The sequence below is a fragment of the Oncorhynchus nerka genome, linkage group LG18 (assembly GCF_034236695.1).
Source record: "Oncorhynchus nerka isolate Pitt River linkage group LG18, Oner_Uvic_2.0, whole genome shotgun sequence".
Lineage (NCBI taxonomy): Eukaryota > Metazoa > Chordata > Actinopteri > Salmoniformes > Salmonidae > Oncorhynchus > Oncorhynchus nerka.
In genome coordinates, this window is record NC_088413.1 from 14,045,942 (window position 1) to 14,067,040 (window position 21,099).

General features: G+C 44.9%; 1 non-coding gene and 1 pseudogene across 1 annotated transcript; one reads left to right on the forward strand and one right to left on the reverse strand.

Moving 5' to 3' along the window:
- Positions 1 to 787: 787 nt before the first annotated feature.
- On the reverse strand, positions 788 to 15,850 carry LOC135561999 (short coiled-coil protein B-like; annotated as a pseudogene).
- A 4,362-nt stretch (positions 15,851 to 20,212) lies between these two features.
- trnai-aau (transfer RNA isoleucine (anticodon AAU)) lies at positions 20,213 to 20,286 on the forward strand. Its single transcript has one exon. It is a non-coding gene; the product is annotated as a tRNA-Ile (tRNA).
- The last annotated feature ends 813 nt before the right edge of the window (positions 20,287 to 21,099 follow it).

Below are 21,099 nucleotides of genomic sequence, written 5' to 3' on the forward strand. Positions count from 1 at the left end.
ACCAGGGACGACAACACACATCACTCCATGGTGCTTAAAAAAACAACACCATTCATATTTCTGGTGGACAATAAGGGTGGCAATTTTTAAAAAAAGACACAGGGACCTTTTGACCAATCAGATGAGAGAGAACAGTCCATGGTGACGTTATTATAATCCCCTTCCTGGTGGATTCAATATGTTTGATTCATATTTTGGGGCCAGGGAGTTTGGCCATATTCACATCAACAAGTCCATGGTTCCTTCCAATCCAACCAGTCCTGGTAAAAAGGACTGATGTCATAACTCATTAGAGATGAATCCCCTTGACATGACAACACAAAACATATAATGGTGAATTATAAAACCCCTTCCTGGTGGACTGGGTAGCATACCAGGGTAAAAAGAGGTCAAACAAGAATGTAAACTGGACCATAGGGGTGAGTTGGAGTGGAAGGATTCCTGGGTCTGGAATGGGTTGCCCCTAACCACAGATCTAGGATCAGACTACTCTACATATACACTACTTTTAAATCAGAGCTCATGGCATCCTATTCCTACATAGTACACTACTTTTAACCAGAGCTTATGGCATTCTGTGCATTACATAGTGCACTACTTAGGAAATAATCTGCCATTTGGAACCTGGTGGATCTGTCCCTAGAACTGTGGTCAACAAACATCATCTACCTCCATGCTGTCATTTGGGAGAGGAGATGTTGCAGGTTCCTGGTGCCAGTCTGTCTGTGCCATCATGCCAGGTTTGTGTCGGCACAAACAGACCTGCTCCAGGCTTTTGTAGGTGGTCTCAACTCCCCTTCCTGGTGGACTTCCGTTTGCTCTTGTTGTCGGGGTTTGGAACACACTGGAGGCCGACATGAGGTTCTCGATGGTGGCCTAGAACCTGGTTCTCCGACTTCAACTTCAGGTTCTCCTCTTTGACCGCATCCACACGGTGGACAGATCTGGAACAACAGATCACTTAGAACTAGACAGACCAGTGTTTCCCCTTCCTTGTGGACTGGGTGCAACAGAGGTTGACAGGGAGGCCACCCCGCCTAAGTAATGATGGATGAAACACATCACTCCATGGTTATTCCATATCAATGAATCCCCTTCCTGGTGGACTGGACTGAATACCAGGCTTATTCCACATCAATGACAAATCACTCCATGGACTAGACTGAATGTTTTGAATTCCCATTCCTGGTGGACTGGGTAGACTGAATGTTTTGGCTTATTCCACATCAATGACAAATCACTCCATGGTGACTAGACTGTTTTAGCTTATTCCAATCATTGCCCTCCTCCCTGGACTAGACTGTTTTACCATTCCACATCAATGCCAAATGCTCCTCCCTACCAGACTAGACTGATGTTTTACCTTATTCCACATCAATGCCAAATAATCCTCCCTACCAGACTGGACTGGGTTTTTGGCTTATTCCACATCAATGCCAAATACTCATCCCTGCCAGACTAAACTGAATATTTTTATTCCATATCAATGCCAAATACTCCTCCCTCCCTCTGCCAGACTAGACTGAATGTTTTAGCTTATTCCACATCAATGACAAATACTCCTCCTCATCCTGCCTAGACTGAATGTTTTGACTTATTCCACATCAATGCCAAATACTCTTCCTGGACTAGACTGTTTTGGCTTATTCACATCAATGCCAAATACTCCTCCCTACCAGACTAGACTGAATGTTTTCTTATTCCACATCAATGACAAATACTCCTCCCTGCCAGACTAGACTGATTGTTTTAGCTTATTCCACATCAATGACAAATACTCCTCCCTGCCAGACTAGACTGTTTTAGCTTATTCCACATCAATGCCAAATGCTCCTCCCTGCCAGACTAGACTGATTGTTTTAGCTTATTCCACATCAATGCCAAATGCTCATCCCTACCAGACTAGACTGAATGTTTTGGCTTATTCCACATCAATGAAAATACTCCTCCCTGCCAGACTAGACTGAATGTTTTAGCTTATTCCACATCAATGCCAAATACTCCTCCCTGCCAGACTAGACTGATTGTTTTAGCTTATTCCACATCAATGACAAATACCCCTTCCTGCCAGACTAGACTGTTTTAGCTTATTCCACATCAATGCCAAATACTCCTCCCTGCCAGACTAGACTGTTTTAGCTTATTCCACATCAATGCCAAATACTCCTCCCTGGTGGACTAGACTGAATGTTTTAGCTTATTCCACATCAATGCAAAATACTCCTCCCTACCAGACTAGACTGAATGTTTTGGCTTATTCCACATCAATGGTGGACTCCTCCCTGCCAGACTAGACTGTTTTAGCTTATTCCATCATTGACAAATACCCTCCCTGCCAGACTAGACTGTTTTACTTATTCCACATGCATTTGGGAATCCTCATGGTGCCAATATGAATCCCCTTCCAGACTAGACTGTTTTAGCTTATTCCATATCAATGCCAAATACTCCTCCCTGCCAGACTAGACTGTTTTACCTTATTCCAATCAATGCCAAATACTCCTCCTGCCAGACTAGACTGTTTTACCTTATTCCATATCAATGCCAAATACTCCTCCCTGCCAGACTAGACTGTTTTAGCTTATTCCACATCATTGCCAAATACTCCTCCCTGCCAGACTAGACTGTTTTAGCTTATTCCACATCAATGCCAAATGCTCCTCCCTACCAGACTAGACTGTTTTACCTCCATGGTCAATGCCAAATACCCTCCTGCCAGACTGGACTGTTTTACCTTATTCCATATCAATGCCAAATACTCCTCCATCCTGCCAGATTAGACTGAATGTTTTGGCTTATTCCACATCAATGACAAATACTCCTCCCTACCAGACTAGACCCCGAATGTTTTAGCTTATTCCACATCAATGCCAAATACTCTCCCTCCTGCCAGACTAGACTGAATGTTTTGGCTTATTCCACATCAATGACAAATACTCCTCCCTCCCTGCCAGACTGAATGTTTTGGCTTATTCCACATCAATGCCAAATACTCCTCCCTGGACTAGACTGGGTATGTTTTGGCTTATTCCACATCAATGCCAAATACTCCTCCCTGCCAGACTAGACTGAATGTTTTGGCTTATTCCACATCAATGACAAATACTCCTCCCTGCCAGACTAGACTGTTTTAGCTTATTCCACATCAATGCCAAATCTCCTCCCTGCCAGACTAGACTGTTTTAGCTTATTCCACATCAATGCCAAATGCTCCTCCCTGCCAGACTAGACTGAATGTTTTGGCTTATTCCACATCAATGACAAATACTCCTCCCTGCCAGACTAGACTGAATGTTTTAGCTTATTCCACATCAATGCCAAATACTCCTCACTGCCAGACTAGACTGATTGTTTTAGCTTATTCCACATCAATGACAAATACTCCTCCCTGCCAGACTAGACTGTTTTACCTTATTCCACATCAATGCCAAATACTCCTCCCTCCTGCCTAGACTGAATGTTTTACACCTCCACACAAAACTTGGTTGCCAGATAGAATCGAGACCCATTTAGGAGCTCCATTAACACAACTGGAGCCTCACATGACAGAGGAGACATAAACACCCTTCCTGTGTAACAGGACATGAAGCACACCTTCCACTGTGTAACAGAGACATGAACACACCTTCCACTCCAGAGGTGACGACCTTCCATGAATCCACCTTCCACTGTGTAACAGAGACATGGGTACACCTTCCACTGTGTAACAGAGAGGAGAGACATGAACACACCTTCCACTGTGTAACAGAGAGGATATGAACACCCTTCCACTGTGTAACAGGGATGAACACACCTTCCACTGTGTAGAGACATGAACACACCTTCCACTGTGTAACAGAACAGAGACATGAACACACCTTCCACTGTGTAACAGAGAGGGAGACATGAACACACCTTCCATGTGTAACAGAGACATGAACACACCTTCCACTGAGAGACATGAACACACCTTCCACTGTGGAACAGAGAGCATGAACACACCTTCCACTGTGTAACAGAGAGGAGAGACATGAACACACCTTCCACTGTGTAACAGAGACATGAACACATTCCACTGTGTAACAGAGACATGAACACACCTTCCACTGTGTAACAGAGATGAACACACCTTCCACTGTGTAACAGAGAGGAGAGAATGAACACACCTTCCACTGTGTAACAGAGAGGAGAGACATGTACACACCTTCCACTGTGTAATCAGATGAGAGACATGAACACACCTTCCACTGTGTAACAGAGAGAGAGACATGAACACACCTTCCACTGTGTAACAGAGAGACATGAACACACCTTCCACTGTGTAACAGAGACATGAACACACCTTCCACTGTGTAACAGAGACATGAACACACCTTCCACTGTGTAACAGAGACATGAACACACTTCCACTGTTTGAACACACCTTCCACTGTGTAACAGAGAGAGAACAGAGTGTAACAGATGAACACACCTTCCACTGTGTAACAGAGACATGAACACACCTTCCACTGTGTAACAGAGACATGAACACACCTTCCACTGTGTTTGAGAGGAGAGACATATTTCCACTGTGTAACAGAGAGTTTGTGTAACAGACATGAACACACATTCCACTGTGTAACAACAAGTCATCAAAATTCCAAACAGAGGTCTGATGTCATAACTCACTTCCACTGTGTAACAGAGACATGAACAACACAAAACAGTAACAGAGAGACATAAAAACAGTTAAATCATGAACACACCTTCCACTGTGTAACAGGAGGAGGGTAAACACACCTTCCAGGTCAAACAAGAATGTAACACTTCCACTGTGTAGTTGGAGAGGAGGAGAGACATGAACACACCTTCCACTGTGTAACAGAGAGGAGACATGAACACACCTTCCACTGTGTAACAGAGAGGAGACATGAACACACCTTCCACTGTGTAACAGAGAGGAGATGACAAATACACCTTCCACTGTGTAACAGAGAGGAGAGACATAACACACCTTCCACTGTGTAACAGAGAGTAGAGACATAACTTCCACTGTGTAACAGAGCCATGAACACACCTTCCACTGTGTAACAGAGAGGAGACATGAACACACCTTTGTGTAACAGAGAGGAGGAGACATAACACACCTTCCACTGTCAGAGCCATGAACACACCTTCCACTGTGTAACAGAAAGACATGAACACACCTTCCACTTGTAACAGAGAGGAGAGACATGAACACACCTTCCACTGTGTAACAGAACATGAACACACCTTCACTGTGTAACAGAGAGAGAGACATGAACACACCTTCCACTGTGTAGACTGAACACACCTTCCACTGTGTAACAGAGAGACATGATTCCACTGTGTAACAGAGAGGATGTTGCATGAACACACCTTCCACTGTGTAACAGAGACATGACCTTTGTGTAACAGAGACATGAACACACCTTCCACTGTGTAACAGAGACATGTGGTTCATGAACACACCTCCCTGTGTAACAGAGAGACATGAACACACCTTCCACTGTGTAACAGGTTTGAACACACCTTCCACTGTGTAACAGAGAGGACATGAACACACCTTCCACTGTGTAACAGAGAGGAGAACACATGTGTAACAGAGAGGAGAGACACGACTTCCACTGTGTAACAGAGACATCACACCTTCCACTGTGTAACAGATCATGAACACACCTGCCACTGAACAGATCTGTTTTGAACACACCTTCCACTGTGTAACAGAGACAAACACACCTTCCACTGTGTAACAGAGAGGAGACATGTTTTGTAACAGAGACATTCCACATCAACTGTGTAACAGAGAGACATGAACACACCTTCCACTGTGTAACAGAATAGACATGTTTTACCTTCCACTGTGTAACAGAGAGGACAGACATGAACACCTTCCACTGTGGATGAAACAGACTAGAGAAACCTTAGCTTTTCACTGTGTACATCAATGAGACAAATACTCCTTCCACTGCCAGACTAGACTGTTTTAGCTTATTCCAACATCAATGACAAATACTCCTCCCTGCCAGACTAGACTGTTTTAGCTTATTCCACATCAATGCCAAATACTCCTCCCTGCCAGACTAGACTGTTTTACATTTCCACATCAGAGACAAATACACCTTCCACTGTGTAACAGACTAGACTGTTTTACATTCCACTGTGTAACAGAGACATGAAACACCTCCCTGCCAGACTAGACTGTTTTAGCTTATTCCACATCAGAGATGCCAAATACTTCCACTGTGTAACAGAGAGACATGAACACATCCCCTGCCAGACTCCACTGTGTAACAGATCAATGACATGAACACACCTTCCACTGCCAGACTAGACTGTTTTAGCTTCCACTTCCACATCAAGACAAACACACCTCCCACTGCCAGACTAGACTGTTTTAGCATTCCACATCAATGACAAATACACCTTCCCTGCCAGAGAGACTGTTTTAGCTTATTCCACATCAGATGACAAATACACCCTCCACTGTGTAGACAGAGACTGTTTTACCTTCCACTGTGTACATCAATGAGAAATATCCTCCTTCCACTGAACAGAGACTGTTTTACACCTTCCACTTGTAACAGAGACAAACACTCCTTCCACTGTGTAACAGACTAGACTGTTTTAGCTTATTCCACATCAGATGAGAAACACATTCCACTGTGTAACAGAGACTAACACACCTTCCACTGTGTAACAGAGAGGAGACATGAACATACCTTCCACTGTGTAACAGACTAGACATGAACACACCTTCCACTGTGTAACAGAGAGAGACATGAACACACCTTCCACTGTGTAACAGAGACATGAACACACCTTCCACTGTGTAACAAGAGAGGAGAGACATGAACACACCTTCCACTGTGTAACAGACTAGACATGTTTTAGCACCTTCCACTGTGCCAACAGAGAGACACTCCTTCCACTGTGTAACAGAGACTTCCACTGTGTAACAGAGACATGAACACACCTTCCACTGTGTAACAAGAGACATGAACACACCTTCCACTGTGTAACAGAGACATGGAACAGACATGAACACACCTTCCACTGTGTAACAGAGACCACATCAATGAACACACCTTCCACTGTGTAACAGAGACATGAACACACCTTCCACTGTGTAACAGAGAATGAACATGACACCTTCCACTGTGTAACAGAGACATGAACACACCTTCCACTGTGTAACAGAGAGACATAACACACCTTCCCTGTGTAACAAATGGGACACACCTTCCACTGTGTAACACAGAGACATGAACACACTTCCACTGTGTAACAGAGAATTAGAGACATGACCACCTTCCACTTGAACAGACTGTGAACAGAGAGGACATGAACACACCTTCCACTGTGTAACAGAGAGGGACATGAACACACCTTCCACTGTGTAACAGAGAGGAGGACATGAACACACCTTCCACTGTGTAACAGAGAGAAGATGAATCACACCTTCCACTGTAACAGAGACATGAACACACCTTCCACTGAACAGAGAGAGAGACATGAACACACCTTCCACTGTGTAACAGAGAGGAGACATGAACACACCTTCCACTGTGTAACAGAGAGAGACATGAACACACCTTCCACTGTGTAACAGAGAGGAGGAGACATGAACACACCTTCCACTGTGTAACAGAGAGAGACATGAACACACCTTCCACTGTGTAACAGAGAGGAGAGACATGAACACACCTTCCACTGTGTAACAGAGAGAGACATGAACACACCTTCCACTGTGTAACAGAGAGGAGTGTAACAGACATGAACACACCTTCCACTGTGTAACAGAGACATGAACACACCTTCCACTGTGTAACAGAGACATGAACACACCTTCCACTGTGTAACAGAGAGGAACACACCTTCCACTGTGTAACAGAGAGACATGAACACACCTTCCACTGTGTAACAGAGAGGAGACATGAACACACCTTCCACTGTGTAACAGAGAGGTGTAGACATGAACACACCTTCCACTGTGTAACAGAGAGGAGACATGAACACACCTTCCACTGTGTAACAGAGACATGAACACACCTTCCACTGTGTAACAGAGAGACATGAACACACCTTCCACTGTGTAACAGAGAGGAGACATGAACACACCTTCCACTGTGTAACAGAGAGGAGAGACATGAACACACCTTCCACTGTGTAACAGAGAGACATGAACACACCTTCCACTGTGTAACAGAGAGACATGAACACACCTTCCACTGTGTAACAGAGAGGAGACATGAACACACCTTCCACTGTGTAACAGAGAGACATGAACACACCTTCCACTGTGTAACAGAGAGGAGAGACATGAACACACCTTCCACTGTGTAACAGAGAGGAGAGACATGAACACACCTTCCACTGTGTAACAGAGAGGAGACATGAACACACCTTCCACTGTGTAACAGAGACATGAACACACCTTCCACTGTGTAACAGAGACATGAACACACCTTCCACTGTGTAACAGAGACATGAACACACCTTCCACTGTGTAACAGAGACATGAACACACCTTCCACTGTGTAACAGAGAGACATGAACACACCTTCCACTGTGTAACAGAGAGGAGACATGAACACACCTTCCACTGTGTAACAGAGACATGAACACACCTTCCACTGTGTAACAGAGAGACATGAACACACCTTCCACTGTGTAACAGAGACATGAACACACCTTCCACTGTGTAACAGAGACATGAACACACCTTCCACTGTGTAACAGAGAGGAGAGACATGAACACACCTTCCACTGTGTAACAGAGAGGAGAGACATGAACACACCTTCCACTGTGTAACAGAGAGGAGAGACATGAACACACCTTCCACTGTGTAACAGAGAGGAGACATGAACACACCTTCCACTGTGTAACAGAGAGGAGACATGAACACACCTTCCACTGTGTAACAGAGAGAGACATGAACACACCTTCCACTGTGTAACAGAGAGAGAGATGAACACACCTTCCACTGTGTAACAGAGAGATGAGATGTGTGTAACAGAGAGAACACACCTTCCACTGAGATGAACACACCTGTGTGTAACAGAGAGAGAGATGTGTGTAACAGAGAGAGATGTGTGTAACAGAGAGATGATGTGTGTAACAGAGACAGAGAGATGTGTGTAACAGAGAGAGAGATGTGTGTAACAGAGAGAGATGTGTAACAGAGAGAGATGTGTAACAGAGAGAGAGATGTGTGTAACAGAGAGAGAGAGATGTGTGTAACAGAGAGAGATGTGTGTAACAGAGAGAGATGTGTGTAACAGAGAGAGATGTGTGTAACAGAGAGAGATGTGTGTAACAGAGAGAGAGATGTGTGTAACAGAGAGAGAGATGTGTGTAACAGAGAGAGAGATGTGTAACAGAGAGAGAGATGTGTAACAGAGAGAGAGAGATGTGTGTAACAGAGAGAGAGAGAACACACCTCCACTGTGTAACAGAGAGAGAGATGTGTGTAACAGAGAGAGAGATGAACATGTGTGTAACAGAGAGAGATGTGTGTGTAACAGAGAGAGAGGATGTGTGTAACAGAGAGAGAGATGTGTGTAACAGAGAGAGAGATGTGTGTAACAGAGAGAGAGATGTGTGTAACAGAGAGAGAGATGTGTGTAACAGAGAGAGAGATGTGTGTAACAGAGAGAGAGGTGTGTGTAACAGAGAGAGAGATGTGTGTAACAGAGAGAGAGGTGTGTAACAGAGAGAGATGTGTGTAACAGAGAGAGATGTGTGTAACAGAGAGAGAGATGTGTGTAACAGAGAGAGAGATGTGTGTAACAGAGAGAGATGTGTGTAACAGAGAGAGAGATGTGTGTAACAGAGAGAGAGGTGTGTGTAACAGAGAGAGAGATGTGTAACAGGAAGCGAGATGTGTGTAACAGAGAGAGAGATGTGTGTAACAGAGAGAGATGTGTAACAGAGAGCGAGATGTGTGTAACAGAGAGAGAGAGATGTGTGTAACAGAGAGAGAGATGTGTGTAACAGAGAGAGAGATGTGTAACAGAGAGATGTTACCTTCCAGTGTGTGTTGTAGCTCCAGCACCTGGTTGATGAGCCTCGTCTTCTCCTCCATCTCAACCTGGTTCTCCATGTCTCCTGACAAACACAACACACACTATATTACTGAACACACACACACTATATTACTGAACACACACACACTATATTACTGAACACACACGTAATCAGACAGGCAGGCAGGCAGGCAGGCAGACCAGAGGATGTGTTGTTGTTCATTACCATCCATGTGACAGTTCATGGTGAAGTCCTCGTTGTCCTGTTTGGTGAGCAGGACTGCAGTTCCTCTGTCCCCTGTAGACACATCAAGGTGAGCGAAACATATAGTTAGATCATATGATTTATATTATACATCTTTATTTAACTGGGTAAGTCAGTTAGGAACAAATTATTATTTACGACGGCCAAACCCCCGGCCAAACCCTAAGCAGGACAAGCGCTGGGACAATTGTGCGCCGCCCTACGGGACTCCCAATCACGGCCGGTGGTGATACAGCCTGGAATCGAACCAGGGTCTGTAGTGACGTCTCTAGCACTGAGACACAGTGCCTTAGACCGCTGAACCAGGGTCTGTAGTGACGCCTCTAGCACTGAGACACAGTGCCTTAGACCGCTGAACCAGGGTCTGTAGTGACGCCTCTAGCACTGAGACACAGTGCCTTAGACCGCTGAACCAGGGTCTGTAGTGACGCCTCTAGCACTGAGACACAGTGCCTCAGACCGCTGAACCAGGGTCTGTAGTGACGCCTAGCACTGAGACACAGTGCCTTTCGACCGCTGAACCAGGGTCTGTAGTGCCTCAGACCGCTGAACCAGGGTCTGTAGTGACGCCTCAGACCGCTGAACCACGGTCTGTAGTGACGCCTCAGACCGCTGAACCACGGTCTGTAGTGACGCAGCACTGAGATGCAGTGCCTTAAACCACTGTGATACAAAGGTCCAAAGCAACGTAACATGTGCAGGATGTTGCCATCTCATTCAGGGACATCTGTCCCGAAACCAAAAGCCCTTGGTCTCCAACTAACGGTCCCCAGTTAACTCCTCCACCTGCCTAACGGACTACTCTAACAACGGGTAAAAGTAGCTAGAGAAGTGAACACCAGTACTACTACGTTAGCTGGCTACCATCATCTACATACCCAAACAAGAAGACAGAGGAAGACATAAGAGGCCAAGATGACACGTGATGTTAGCAGTCTCTCTAGCTGTTACAGTAACTAAACACACCCCCAGGACCAGCCAGCTAGCTGTCTCTCTAGCTGTTACAGTAACTAAACACACCCCCAGGACCAGCCAGCTAGCTGTCTCTCTAGCTGTTACAGTAACTAAACACACCCAGGACCAGCCAGCTAGCTGTCTCTCTAGCTGTTACAGTAACTAAACACACCCCCAGGACCAGCCAGCTAGCTGTCTCTCTAGCTGTTACAGTAACTAAACACACCCCCAGGACCAGCCAGCTAGCTGTCTCTCTAGCTGTTACAGTAACTAAACACACCCAGGACCAGCCAGCTAGCTGTCCAGCTGTTACAGTAACTAAACACAGCCCCAGGACCAGCCAGCTAGCTGTCTCTCTAGCTGTTACAGTAACTAAACACACCCAGGACCAGCCAGCTAGCTGTCCTCTAGCTGTTACAGTAACTAAACACACCCAGGACCAGCCAGCTAGCTGTCTCTCGAAGCTGTTACAGTAACTAAACAACACACCCAGGACCAGCCAGCTAGCTGTCTCTCTAGCTGTTACAGTAACTAGACACACCCAGGACCAGCCAGCTAGCTGTCTCTCTAGCTGTTACAGTAACTAAACAACACACCCAGGACCAGCCAGCTAGCTGTCTCTCTAGCTGTTACAGTAACTAAACACACCCAGGACCAGCCAGCTAGCTGTCTCTCTAGCTGTTACAGTAACTAAACACACCCAGGACCAGCCAGCTAGCTGTCTCTCTAGCTGTTACAGTAACTAAACACACCCAGGACCAGCCAGCTAGCTGTCTCTCTAGCTGTTACAGTAACTAAACACACCCAGGACCAGCCAGCTAAGAGCACAGTAACTAAACACACCCAGGACCAGCCAGCTAGCTGTCTCTCTAGCTGTTACAGTAACTAAACAACACCCAGGACCAGCCAGCTAGCTGTCTCTCTAGCTGTTACAGTAACTAAACAACACCCCCAGTAGCTGTCTCTCTAGCTGTTACAGTAACTAAACACACCCCAGGACCAGCCAGCTAGCTGTCTCTCTAGCTGTTACAGTAACTAAACAACCCAAGACCAGCCAGCTAGCTGTCTCTCTAGCTGTTACAGTAACTAAACACACCCAGGAAGAACCAGCCAGCTAGCTGTCTCTCTAGCTGTTACAGTAACTAAACACACCCAAGACCAGCCAGCTAGCTGTCTCTCTAGCTGTTACAGTAACTAAACAACAAGACACCCTGTCTCTAGGACCAGCCAGCTAGCTGTCTCTCTAGCTGTCACACCCAAGACCAGCCAGCTCTCTCTCTAGCTGTTACAGTAACTAAACACACCCCAAGACCAGCCAGCTAGCTGTCTCTCTAGCTGTTACAGTAACTAAACACACCCAGCCAGCTAGCTGTCTCTCTAGCTGTTACAGTAACTAAACAACACCCAGGACCAGCCAGCTAGCTGTCTCTCTAGCTGTTACAGTAACTAAACAACACACCCAGGACCAGCCAGCTAGCTGTCTCTCTAGCTGTTACAGTAACTAAACAACACCCAAGACCAGCCAGCTAGCTGTCTCTCTAGCTGTTACAGTAACTAAACACACCCAGGACCAGCCAGCTAGCTGTCTCTCTAGCTGTTACAGTAACTAAACAACCCAAGACCAGCCAGCTAGCTGTCTCTCTAGCTGTTACAGTAACTAAACACACACCCAGGACCAGCCAGCTAGCTGTCTCTCTAGCTGTTACAGTAACTAAACACACCCAGACCAGCCAGCTAGCTGTCTCTCTAGCTGTTACAGTAACTAAACAACACCCCAGGACCAGCCAGCTAGCTGTCTCTCTAGCTGTTACAGTAACTAAACAACACACCCAAGACCAGCCAGCTAGCTGTCTGTTACAGTAACTAAACACACCCAGGACCAGCCAGCTAGCTGTCTCTCTAGTGTTACAGTAACTAAACAACACCCAGGACCAGCCAGCTAGCTGTCTCTCTAGCTGTTACAGTAACTAAACACACCCAAGACCAGCCAGCTAGCTGTCTCTCTAGCTGTTACAGTAACTAAACACACCCAGGACCAGCCAGCTAGCTGTCTCTCTAGCTGTTACAGTAACTAAACACACCCAGGACCAGCCAGCTAGCTGTCTCTCTAGCTGTTACAGTAACTAAACAACACCCCCAGGACCAGCCAGCTAGCTGTCTCTCTAGCTGTTACAGTAACTAAACAACACACCCAAGACCAGCCAGCTAGCTGTCTCTCTAGCTGTTACAGTAACTAAACAACACACCCAGGACCAGCCAGCTAGCTGTCTCTCTAGCTGTTACAGTAACTAAACACACCCAAGACCAGCCAGCTAGCTGTCTCTCTAGCTGTTACAGTAACTAAACACACCCAAGTAAGCTGTTAAACTAAACACACCCAAGACCAGCCAGCTAGCTGTCTCTCTAGCTGTTACAGTAACTAAACACACCCAAGACCAGCCAGCTAGCTGTCTCTCTAGCTGTTACAGTAACTAAACAACAACACACCCAAGACCAGCCAGCTAGCTGTCTCTCTAGCTGTTACAGTAACTAAACACACCCAAGACCAGCCAGCTGGTAAGTTAGCATAGCGGCAGGCTAATGTTAGCCATCTAGCTGGTTCATACGATATGCTCACCTTTTACAGAGAAGGAAGAAAACGACTCCTGTATCTAACTACCGGCTATCACATTAATAACCGCGATATTATGATGTTAGTTTGTGTACCTAACTAACTCGTAGTTAGTCACAATGCTCGTTACAGTAGCAAGTTAGACAGCTAAAATCTCAGAAAATCTGTCAAATCCGTAGAATTGACGTGCGATTCTCAACAACGACAAGCCTCGTAGTCTCGTTACATTTCTGAAATGTCAGTCACTTACCCTTCGATATAATAACAATATTGTGTCAAAACGTTAGCCGGGGTTTTGTGTGGATAACGTTGTTATGTGCTAGACGACACTGCGGATTTCCATGTATGACAGTCGGCGATGGGACGTCCTCGCATTATCTGGGTGTAGGAACCGACGCGGCCGACAGGGGGAGCAGCGCAATGCAAACAGACACAGCCGGAAGCAAAATATAACACCACATTTATTGGGCCCCGAAACAATACGCTTGTATGAACTCATTCCCTCCTCTTGTCTACTTGCTCCTTCCACTAGACGTAGACTAGTAGTCTGATGAAGGGAAAACGTGAAGGACATTTGACATCCGATTAGGTGTGGCAGCACTGTGTGCGTCTGTATGCGTACATTGTTTCTGAAGGTTGTATCTGTTTGTGCCGATAGTACAGCCTCAGACACCGTAAACACACACACACTGCAGCTAGACAGGCTAGCGGAGCAACAGCGGTTGGCAACACCTGTACCTCTAGTCCTAAGGTTCTGTACCTCTAGCCCTAAGGTGCTGTACCTCTAGTCCTAAGGTGCTGTACCTCTAGCCCTAAGGTGCTGTACCTCTAGTCCTAAGGTTCTGTACCTCTAGTCCTAAGGTTCTGTACCTCTAGTCCTAAGGTTCTGTACCTCTAGTCCTGTACCTCTGTCTGAGTTCTGTACCTCTAGTCCTAAGTCCTAAGGTTCTGTACCTCTAGTCCTAAGGTTCTGTACCTCTAGTCCTAAGGTTCTGTACCTCTAGTCCTAAGGTTCTGTACCTCTAGTCCTAAGGTGCTGTACCTCTAGTCCTAAGGTTCTGTACCTCTAGTCCTAAGGTTCTGTACCTCTAGTCCTAAGGTTCTGTACCTCCAGTCCTAAGGTTCTGTACCTCTAGTCCTAAGGTTCTGTACCTCCAGTCCTAAGGTTCTGTACCTCCAGTCCTAAGGTTCTGTACCTCTAGTCCTAAGGTTCTGTAGCTTATAGTACCTCAGTGTTCTGTAGGTTATAGTACCTCTGTTCTGTAGGTTATAGTTCTGTAGCTTATTGTACCTCTGTGTTCTGTAGCTTTGTGTTTGTCTCTGTCTCTCTGGCTTTTACAGTGTGTTTGTCTCTGTCTCTCTGGGGGAATGAGGCCTTTACAGTATGTGTGTGTGTGTGTGTGTCTGTGTGTGTGTTTGTCTGTCTGTCTGTCTGTGGTTTCCTAGAAACAAGGGTGGCTCAACTTTACCCCCCTCTCCCCTGCAGGTGTGTAGGTGAATGGACAGAGCTACTAGCTTTGTAATTAAAGGTGAGTTTGTCTTACCTGTAGGTCTGTCATCGGCGAGGGAGATGTTAGTGAAACTCCCGTCCTCTTCTTCCAGCTCTGCTTCCATGACCGGACTGGAGTTTTCCCTGATTCACCCTCGTAGTTTATTTTTCTCTCTGGACTCTGGACTCTGGTCTCTGGTCTCTGATCTCTGGACTCTGGTCTCTGGTCTCTGGTCTCTGGACTCTGGTCTCTGGTCTCTAGCCTAACCGTTCCATTCTCCCCGTCGGCCTGTTTTTCACTCCCTCACTCCTGCTTTCTATCTCTCCTTATCGTTTGACTCTTTTCTCACAGTCCCTCTTTTTGGACATTTGTTTTCTCAACCTGCTTTCTTCGTCTGTGTCACTCCCTTGCCTCTCCTTCACCCCCGTCTCTCTCTCTCTCTCTCTGTCTCTCTTTTTCACAGGCGGCTGGCTCCCTCTCCTTCTGAATTATTTATGTTGTCACGGTTACCTGCCCAGATAACCTTAGTTACTGGACAGGTGACACTAGTTTTGTCCTGGGAAGCAGTTGCTGATTGGCTCATAAAGGATTCAAAGTTCAGGAGGGTTATTTGTTGGTTGAAAAGAAACACAATCAAGTGCCATAAACACACATACACACACACACACACACACATACATACACACACACACACACACACACACACACACACACACACACATACACACACACACACACACACACCTACCTTTCCCCATGCTCACTTGGTCACACATTAACTAGAGAAGGACATTAAGTACAGAGAGGTAAAGAACCAGCAGACAGCTGCACGCTCTTTCTCCACTCCTTTACTCTCTCTTTCTGTCTTTCTCCACTCCTTTACTCTCTCTTTCTCCACTCCTTACTCTCTCTTTCTCCACTCCTTACTCTCTTTCTGTCTTTCTCCACTCCTTACTCTCTCTTTCTCCACTCCTTACTCTCTCTTTCTCCACTCCTTACTCTCTTTCTGTCTTTCTCCACTCCTTACTCTGTCTTTCTCCACTCCTTACTCTCTCTTTCTCCACTCCTTACTCTCTTTCTGTCTTTCTCCACTCCTTGCTCTCTCTTTCTCCACTCCTTACTCTCTCTTTCTCCACTCCTTACTCTCTCTTTCTTCACTCCTTACTCTCTCTTTCTGTCTCTCTCCACTCCTTACTCTCTCTCTCTGTCTTTCTCCACTCCTTACTCTCTCTTTCTGTGTTTCATTGTTATCTATCTTTCTTCAATTTCAATTCAACTCAAGGGGCTTTATTGGCTGAAACATATGTTAACATTTCCAGTGAAGTAGATAATATACAAAAGTGAAATAAACAATAAAAATATACAGTAAACATTATACATAAAGAAGTTCCAGGAAAAGGAAACTCTCACACCACTCTTGATAGTATCACTGATCTTTAATAAGCTTTACTTATCTCATGGCTTTTGTCTTAAATTTATTTTTATTTTTAATTTGGCACCCTTGTGTAGACCTCCCCGCCCACATCTCGTGTTTTCCCAATGCCAAATTAAGAGCTTCATCCACACACATAATTGTGTTGCTGTCCTGGAGCCCTGTGGGTGTCTTTGTGAACAGAGCCCCGAACCAGCTTGCTTACTTTCTCAATAGGTGATGGATTTGTTATGGAATGTCTTGAGCTCTTATTTAGTACGGTGTAGTTATTTCCACCTTTATCCGTCTCATTATCTAAGGCCGGTTAGCTCAGTTGGTTAGAGCTCGTGCTAATAACTCGTGGGTTCGATACCCGTACTCCTTTTGTTTTACTTTACTCTCTGTATGTCTACAGTGTCACATAACTGTATTGATTGGGGTCTCTGTGCATTTTAAATTAGTAGTATAACTCTCTCTCTCTGTCTTTCTCCACTCCTTACTCTGTTTTTCTCTTTCTGTCTTTCTCCACTCTTACTCTGTCTTTCTCCACTCTTACTCTGTCTTTCTCCACTCCTTACTCTCTCTTTCTGTCTTTCTCCACCCTTACTCTCTCTCTGTCTTTCTCCACTCCTTACTCTCTCTCTTTTCTCTGTCTTTCTCCACTCCTTACTCTCTCTTTCTGTCTTTCTCCACTCCTTACTCTCTCTTTCTGTCTTTCTCCACTCCTCTCTTCTCTCTTTCTCCATTTCAGTCCTTACTCTCTCTTTACTCTTCTTTCCACTCCTTACTCATCTTTCTGTCTTTCTCCACTCCTTACTCTCTCTTTCTGTCTTTCTCCACTCCTTAAAATCTCTTTCTCTTCTGTCTTTCTCCACTCTTGATACTCTCTCTTTCTGTCTTTCTCCACTAACTCTCTCTTTCTGTTTTCTCCACTCCTTACTCTCTCTGGCTTTCTCCAGTCTTTTTTCTTTTTAATTTGGTCTTTCTCCAGACTCTTACTCTCTCTTTCTGTCTTTCTCCACTCCTCTCTGTCTTTCTCCTTTCTCCAATCCTTACTCTCTCTTTGTCTTTCTCCACTCCTTAATCTGTCTTTCTCCACTCCTTACTCTGTCTTTCTCCAGCCTTACTCTCTCTTTCTGTCTTTCTCCACAGACTCTCTCTTTCTGTCTTTCTCCACTCCTTACTCTTTTCTCCACTCCTTACTCTGTCTTACTTGTCTTTCTCAATAGGTGATGGATTTCTTTGGAATGTCTTGAGCTCTCTTTCTCCACTTCTGTCTTTCTCCACTCCTTACTCCTCTCTCCACTTACTCTCTCTTTCTTCCACCTCCTTACTCTCTCTTTCTGTCTTTCTCCACTCCTTACTCTCTCTTTCTCTCTTTCTCCACTCCTCCTCTCTTTCTCCACTCTCTCTTTTCTCTCTTTCTCTTTCTCCTTTCTCCACTCCTTTTCTTTTCTGTCTTTCACTTTACTGTCTTTCTCCAGAGTCACATACTCTATTGATTCTGTCTACTGTCATTTCTAAACCCTTACTCTATAACTGTCTTTCTCCACTCCTTACTCTGTCTTTCTCCACTCCTTACTCTTTTTTCTGGCCTCCTCCTTACTCTCTCTTTCTGTCTTTCTCCACCTTACTCTCTCTTTCTGTCTTTCTCCACCCTTACTCTCTTTCTGTCTTTCTCTCCTTACTCTCTCTTTCTGTCTTTCTCCACTCCTTACTCTCTCTTTCTGTCTTTCTCCACTCCTTACTCTGTCTTTCTCCACTCCTTACTCTGTCTTTCTCCACTCCTTACTCTCTCTTTCTGTCTTTATCCACTCCTTACTCCTTTTAGTAGTTTAACTCTTCTCTCTTTCTCTCTTTCTCCACTCCTTACTCTCTCTTTCTGTCTTTCTCCACTCCTTACTCTCTCTTTCTGTCCTCCACTCCTTACTCTCTCTTTCTCCTTTCTCTTACTCTCTCTCTGTCTTTCTCCACTCCTTACTCTCTTTCTCCACTCTTACTCTCTCTTTCTGTCTTTCTCCACTCCTTACTCTCTCTTTCTGTCTTTCTCCACTCCTTACTCTCTCTTTCTGTCTTTCTCCACTCCTTACTCTCTCTTTCTCCACTCTTTCTCCACTCCTTACTCTCTCTCCTTACTCTGTCTTTCTCCACTCCTTACTCTCTCTTTCTGTCTTTCTCCACTCCTTACTCTCTCTTTCTCTCTTTGTCCACTCCTTACTCTCTCTTTCTGTCTTTCTCCACTCCTTACTCTCTCTTTCTCCACTCCTTACTCTGTCTTTCTCCACTCCTTACTCTCTCTTTCTGTCTTTCTCCACTCCTTACTCTCTCTTTCTGTCTTTCTCCACTCCTTACTCTCTCTTTCTGTCTTTCTCCACTCCTTACTCTGTCTTTCTCCACTCCTTACTCTCTCTTTCTCCACTCCTTACTCTCTCTTTCTGTCTTTCTCCCTTCTCTCTCTCTGTCTTTCTCCACTCCTTACTCTCTCTTTCTGTCTTTCTCCACTCCTTACTCTCTCTTTCTGTCTTTCTCCACTCCTTACTCTCTCTTTCTGTCTTTCTCCACTCCTTACTCTCTCTTTCTGTCTTTCTCCACTCCTTACTCTCTCTCTTTTTACTCCACTCTTTCTCCACTCTTACTCTTTTCTCCACTCCTTACTCTCTCTCTTTCTGTCTTTCTCCTCCTTACTCTCTCTTTCTGTCTTTCTCCACTCCTTACTCTCTCTTTCTCCACTCCTTACTCTCTCTTTCTGTCCTCCACTCCTTACTCTCTCTCTCTTTGTCTCTCCACTCCTTACTCTCTCTTCTTTCTCCACTTTCTCTCTCTCTTTTTCTCCTCTCCTTACTCTGTCTTTCTCCACTCCTTACTCTCTCTTTCTGTCTTTCTCCACTTCTTACTCTCTCTTGTCTTTCTCCACTCCTTACTCTCTCTTTCTGTGTTTCATTGCTTATCTATCTCTCTCTCTCAATTCAATTTCAATTCACCTCAAGGGGCTTTATTGGCATGGGAAACATATGTTAACATTGCCAAAGCGAGTGAAGTAGATAATATACAAAAGTGAAATAAACAATAAAAATATACAGTAAACATTATACATAAAGAAGTTCCAGGGAAAAGGAAACCGCACACCAGTCTTGATAGTATCACTGATCTTTAATAAGCTTTACTTATCGGCCTCATGGCTTTTGTGAGTTAAATTTATTTTTATTTTTAATTTGGCACCCTTTGTAGACCTAGCCCCGCCCACATCTCGTGTTTTTCCCAATGCCAAATTAAGAGCTTCATCCACACACATAATTGTGTTGCTGTCCTGGAGCCCTGTGGGGTGTGTTTGTGAACAGAGCCCCGAACCAGCTTGCTTAGGGGCTCATAGTTTATTTCTCAATAGGTGATGGATTTGTTATGGAATGTCTTGAGCTCTTATTTAGTACGGTGTAGTTATTTCCACCTTTATCCGTCGAATGAGCATTATCTAAGGCCGGTTAGCTCAGTTGGTTAGAGCGTCGTGCTAATAACGCGAAGGTCGTGGGTTCGATACCCGTACTGGCCAGGAGATTTTGTTTTTACTTTACTGTGTATGTCTACAGTGTCACATAACTGTATTGATTGGGGTCTACAATGTGCATTTTAAATTAGTAGTATAACTCTCTCTCTCTGTCTTTCTCCACTCCTTACTCTGTTTTCTCTCTCTGTCTTTTCTCCACTCCTTACTCTCTCTTTCTCCACTGTCTTTCTCCACTCCTTACTCTCTCTTTCTGTCTTTCTCCACTCCTTACTCTCTCTTTCTGTCTTTCTCCACTCCTTACTCTCTCTTTCTGTCTTTCTCCTTACTCTTTCTCCTTACTCTGTCTTTCTCCACTCCTTACTCTCTCTTTCTCCACTCCTTACTCTGTCTTTCTCCACTCTGTCTTTCTCCACCTACTCTCTCTTTCTCTCTTTCCCTCCTTACTCTCTCTTTCTGTCTTTCTCCACTCCTTACTCTCTCTTTCTCCACTCCTTACTCTGTCTTTCTCCACTCCTTACTCTCTCTTTCTTTCTCCACTCCTTACTCTCTCTTCTGTTTTCTCCACTCCTTACTCTGTCTTTCTCCACTTTACTCTCTTTTCTCCACTCCTTACTCTCTCTTTCTGTCTTTCTCCACCTCCTTACTCTCTCTTTCTCCACTCTTTCTCTGTCTTTCTCCACTCCTTACTCTCTTTTCTGTCTTTCTCCACTCCTTACTCTCTCTTTCTGTCTTTCTCCACTCCTTACTCTCTCTTTCTCCACTCTTACTCTGTCTTTCTCCACTCCTTACTCTCTCTTTCTGTCTTTCTCCACTCCTTACTCTCTCTTCTGTCTTTCTCCACTCCTTACTCTCTCTTTC